This window comes from Acomys minous (genome assembly GCF_964271855.1).
Source record: "Acomys minous genome assembly, chromosome: 7".
Classification (NCBI taxonomy): domain Eukaryota; kingdom Metazoa; phylum Chordata; class Mammalia; order Rodentia; family Muridae; genus Acomys; species Acomys minous.
Genome location: NC_140488.1, coordinates 55,029,173 through 55,035,133, shown reverse-complemented (window position 1 = coordinate 55,035,133; position 5,961 = coordinate 55,029,173). Strand labels below are relative to the sequence as shown.

Below are 5,961 nucleotides of genomic sequence, written 5' to 3'. Positions count from 1 at the left end.
TCTCATATGAGTACACACACACACACACACACACACACACACACACACACACACACACACACATACATTTTTTAAAAATTGAAGTCAACAATGTTATGAAAGGAGAAGGATGTTCAAAGTATATTTCTTTGTTAATTCAACTATGTGAAACCAAAGGGCTCTATTGTGTCTGAGAGTGGAAACTATTCGTTTAATTTTTCAGATTGTTCTTCCTGGACAAACATATGCCTTCTTTTACATTCAAAACTTGTTTGTCATCTGGCACAGGAAATACATTTAAAGGGAAGTTGCACACAATGTTGGAAAGAGAAAAGGAAGTCTGGTTTTGAGCCACAGAAACATGGAAGGGAAGTTTAGATATAATGAAACATAAAACCAAGTAATGCTTGTTTTCTAAAAGGATGGCAAGAAGGGGGGAGGGGAGTCAGGAAGAATACCATGGTTTGAGGAAATGTATCAAGACAAGAGATGTAAGATGGATTCATCATAATAATCCATTCTAACTTTAAATAAAAATCCACTCTAACTTTAAATTAGTGTTGGGTCATACTAGCATTAATATAACAGCCAAAACAATGTGAATTTCTAAATAACATAGCTATATTTTTTATATAAATGATAAATTATATTTATGTAGTAAATAAGTATCAACTATCAACACAAATCAAAACCAGCTACCAGCCCAGGGACTGAGAAACAGCTGGATGACTTTCTTCAGGGGGATCATTAGAATAGCATGATGGCATATGTGCAACACAAATGGCAGTGGCCAATGGTTTCATGATCACTGCAGTAAGTACCTGGGACATGGGCTCGGTGGCCTGTGGGTAGAAGAAGCCTAGTGGCTATTGAGATGGGGCTTCATTCAGAAAGGCTCTTGTCTTTGCAGCATAATCATTGGCCAGCATAACTATATTTTCTGTTTCTTTCTTTCTTTCTTTTTTGTGTTGTTTATCTTTTTGGGTTTTTTGTTTGTTTATTTGTTTGTTTTTTGAGACAGGGTTTCTCTATGTTATCTTGGCCTTCCTGGACTCCCTTTGTAGACCAGGCTGGCCTTGAACTCACAGCAATCTGCCTGCCTCTGCCTCCAGAATGCTGGGATTAAAGGCGTGTGTGACCACTCCCAGCAGCTATATTTCAAATACCATAAAAAGTCACCATTTTCTCTAGAATTGCATCAAACCCAATATGTGTTTTTTCCCAATATGTGTTTTGTTATTGCTGTTGTTGTTGTTGTTGTTGTTGTGGCTGCTGCTGCTGCTGTTGTTGTTGTAAATGAAAGTTGAATTTAAAAAGTCAGTAATGTGCTAAAATGAGGGCCTACACAACGTATTTGTTTTACTCTTCACACACATTATATATATACATATATATATATGTACAATATATATATATTCTAATGTAAGTATTTTACCCATACAACTCAATTATAATACAAGGTTTACCTCCAATACTTTAAAATGCTATTGAAGGCTGTTTAGGATAAGTAAGTAATACAAGCTAATTGTTGGTCAAATCATGGTCATGTCAATTACTAGTCTATTTTTATCACAAGAATATACATCTTAGGTGTAACAGATAGATATGATTCTATAGATAGATAAGGTGAAATAGTGAGATAAGGTCTTCAAAAACTCAGAGACCTACAGAATATGGCATTTCAAGATGTTTTATTATTTTAAAGATTCATTGACAATAAGGTTAACTCCTGACAACATCAGCCTACTTCAAAGAAGATGATGAACATCAAAGAAACTTCTTATGGAGATGGCTTCAAATATGGCAAACAAGCTACTGGGGAAAATGTTCTTGTTTCAGCTACAAATCGAAGTCTGCCTAAAAATGGGCAAGCTTGGATGCAGATAGAGTCAACGGCCAAACTCTGCCAAGACTGGGTAAGCAAGTCCTCAGTAGTTCCTGCCTCACAAATATATCTGTCAGATCTATTGGGCCAGAAGGCTGAAGATGATACTCCAATGTTATAGAGAATTTTGGATGACTGTTCAGGCAGTAAACCGTCTGTCTCATTTGGGAAGCTGCTAATCTGCACTTCCTGTATACTCAGCTAATTAGCTTTATTCCTTCTCAAGTCTCTGATAAAGTTGAAGAAGACAAGATATTTTAGTTTTATAATTAAGCATAGTTGTTTAGGGGTTAAGATATTTTTAGGTCTAGATAGATGTTTTAAGTTGATAGAGATGAGATATGATAGATATTGATTTTCATTCAGAATTTTAGACTCACCAAGATTGGAATGATGTTTTCTTCAAGGCTGCCAAATACAAATAGCTAAAACACTACGAATATAACAGTTATATAATTCCTGATTGTTTCATGGTTCTTCTTACTGTATATAGTTCATTTTATTTATGTGTACTAATATAAATGTATATGTAAAATATTTTTAAAAATTCAACAAATTGACTGGACTGAAAGAATATGTAGAAAGAAATAGGATTTTTCTCCAAGACTTCTCTTTTGAGGGAACAAATAAAATCACTAGTGACATAAATTTTAACAAATGGCTTAATCATATTGTATAAATGTGGAAATGGGGGCTTAGCAAAGACTTTAAAATATGCCAAACAGGTGGATGCATAGTTAATCCTATTATTACATAATGGAAATATATTGACTTTGGTGGATTCTGTAACTGTTTAATTGTATTTTTCTCTTATTTTCTAACAAGAAAGTCATTTGAGTTCTGAATTTGTATATTTAAGAACTGCATTACAGATGAATTTGTGTTATAAGCTGCCAAATAAGTTGTCAATGTTGTAAAACATTTACAAGTAAGTAAATGTCTTAAAATAATACATTTAGTTTTTAATATTCTGATAATGTATATATTTAAATACTCTTTAGAACTTGTTCTAAAACAAAAGTGAGTATGTTCCTCAGCAGGACCATACCACTTGCTAGATTGTCCATCTCAGTAGAAACAGGGGCTGGAGAAATGGCTCGGCAGCTAAAACTACTGGCAACTCTTCCATTGAAGAAGACCTGAGTTAGATTCCCAACATCCACATGGTAATTCACAACTGTCTTTAACTCCAGCTCCAGGAGGATCCAGTACTCTCTTCTGGTCTTTGCAGATGTGCCTGTGGATCATATACATACACTCAGGCAAAACACCTATACATATAAAATAGAAATACATTTATCTTTCTTACAAATTAAATGAAACAACCACATGATCAGAAGGGCAAGCTGTTCTAAAGCCAGAATCAGTACTCCTATTGGTTTTGATATTGTTATGGTTTGAAATAATCATGTCTGCTTCACTCTACTGGGATCACACTCTAGTTGCTAGAAGAAAGTTCATGGTAGGTAAGAATTACCAGCACTAATTTGGTATTTCTTACTTCTGACAGCAATGACTCATAATTGACCAGTCCTTTAGCCAATCAAGAAGATTTTTCTATCTTTGAGAATGTGTTAATGGGAACACACAATAACCAATAGGATTTCTGGATTAATTGCCTAGCATTGATGAAAGTTCCAGTTATATCGGCTATGAAAAAATAAGTACTCTATAATATTTAATGTTTATATTCACAGATTTTTAAAATGCTTGTCACTAATACTGATAATATATGCTTAGTAGATGCTATACAAATAATGGCAGTATATTATTTTATGAAACTTACAAAGGAACGTGTGCTTTGAGTTTCTTTTCATATTATAATGGTTTTCTGGTATTGGAAAGTGGTTCATTTTTATATGCATATTCAGAAGAGATTGATTAAAATACTTTACAGTATTTTCATTAGAAATAATTGTAAAACATAAGCACACTTGAATATACATAATTGTAATATTCCAAATTGTGCCTTGGAAGTCCAGAGGAGCATGGCCACCAGACAAAAAGATCGGTGGAGGAACACATGCACAAGGGACCTTTCAGGGATCACCTTTTATCAGACTCCTTGATCCCGAATGCCAACTCATGGTTCATAAAGCAGACCTTCTCACTCCCCAGCCTGCTATGGGTTGGACAAGGAAGAAGAAAAAGACTATGTCTCACAGATTAGGGATGTCTACAGCAGATGTGATACCACAGGGGCCAGGTTTCTGAACCAGGAAGAGTTGACCCAGCTATGCACTAAACTTAGCATGGAGGAGCAACTGCTGGCCCTGCTTCAGATTCTTCTTAGAAATGAGCACTTGGCAAGGGTTGACTTGGAGGAATTTAAGGAGGTTTTGTTGTTGTGCTGTCATCTGGTTCCAGTGTAGGACAGTCTGATGAAGAAGGTAGTTCTTCAGAGGCTGGTAATAAGACTCCTACAGTCAAAGTACCACGACAAAGAAGAGGCTGACAGCATATGTGATAAAGTTCAACTTGAACTCAGCAGGTGTATAGTAGTTCTTATAGTACGTGCATCACAGACTTAAGGACTTCACACTAAAAAGAAGCAATCCAGGAAACCAAAGGTGGGGCTGGCAATAGGAAATTGGCTGAAGAGTGTTAATTCCCGTGGAAATACACACATTTAGAGCATATGACCCTAGCAGAAAATGTCAAAGCCATGCTCACTGTATTTTGCAGAGGTCTGCCTGCTCTTGTTAACAAATGGTGACAGACACACATGGAGGGAAAATATTGAGGCTTGTGCCTGCTGGTCTTACTTTGATGCTATTGTTGTAGGAGGAGAGCAGAAAGGAGAAACCAGCATCTTTCATAGTTTCTCACTGCTGTGATCTCCAGAGAGTGCAGCCTGGGGACTGTATCATGGTTGGTGACATACTAGAAACTGTTATATATGGAGGCCTCAATGCAGAACTGAAAGCCTCAGTCTGGATAAACAAGAGTGGAAGGGTGCCACTGACATCATCCCCCATGCCTCTCTATATGGTTTCCTCTGTGCTGGAATTACCTGCTGTCTTGCAAAGCATAGACTGCAAAGTCAGCAAATCTGTGTAAACACGAAGAAGGCACAGTGGCCACGTTCAGAGCCATTTTCCAGGGTAGAACTAAGGAAAGCTAAGGCATTATGTATATTTGGTTCAGCTCTAAGAATAATGTGGGTAAGAGATTCACAACCACGCTGTGAAGACCCTCCCGACCCTGCTGCTGTTATTAACTGTAGGCTGGTTGTTCATATCTGAAATCCAGGTTTTAATTGTGTAGTCCAGAAAACTTGAAGAAAGGCAGGACATCTTATATACTGGTTTATAGAGTAGAAATTGATACTTTAGAAAAAAAGATATTATAAAATAGAGATTCAGGTAATCGAGTCTGGTCAATATAAGTACTAAATCATACAAATCAAGAAATTTCATTGTGAAATTTTACATATTTTAGATGAGTTTTGTTATAACTATTATGCCTACTTTCATTGTGTATGTTCTTATCTATTATCTAATTTTTCTGCATGATTGTTGAGGGCTGATATCTTGTGGTGTGAACATGACAGATTGTTATAGTTTGGAAGGAAACTATTAAAAATGAAACCATAGTGCTCCTTTTCAAAAAAAAAAAAAAACCAACACAAAACAAGGCCAAAAAAAAAAAACAAATTCCAAATTCATCACTACAGATTTTTAAACCTTTACATATGCATTTCTTTAAAAGACATATAATGATGAATTCATTTCAAATGCTTTAAATTAAATTACAATAGAATTCTTATAGAATCCTGTAGATGCTATCTTAGTTTAAGGGATAAATCTCCATACATGATTTGAGCTTTCTATATATATCCCTACATTTTATTAAACATAATTATAGTATGTTCAGATATGAATATAAAAATATGTATAAAACAAATATGAATATAATATTAAAATTTGGGATAAGTGACATGCCTCTCCCACTTGCTACATATTATACAAACAAGATACAACCTAGTGCTTTTTGGGTCAGAATGATAGATAATGACTTTGTTAAGTTAGTTTGAAATTGGATCCTAATTTTCTCTCATTTAATTACAAAGTGGCATTATAAAATCCCTACAAAAA

The 5,961-nt window shown here is 35.2% G+C and overlaps 1 pseudogene across 1 annotated transcript; it reads left to right on the top strand.

Annotated features, from left to right (window-relative positions):
* Positions 1-4,180: 4,180 nt before the first annotated feature.
* Positions 4,181-4,924, top strand: LOC311601797 (N-acylneuraminate-9-phosphatase-like; annotated as a pseudogene). The gene has a single exon. The product of its transcript is annotated as an N-acylneuraminate-9-phosphatase-like (transcript).
* The last annotated feature ends 1,037 nt before the right edge of the window (positions 4,925-5,961 follow it).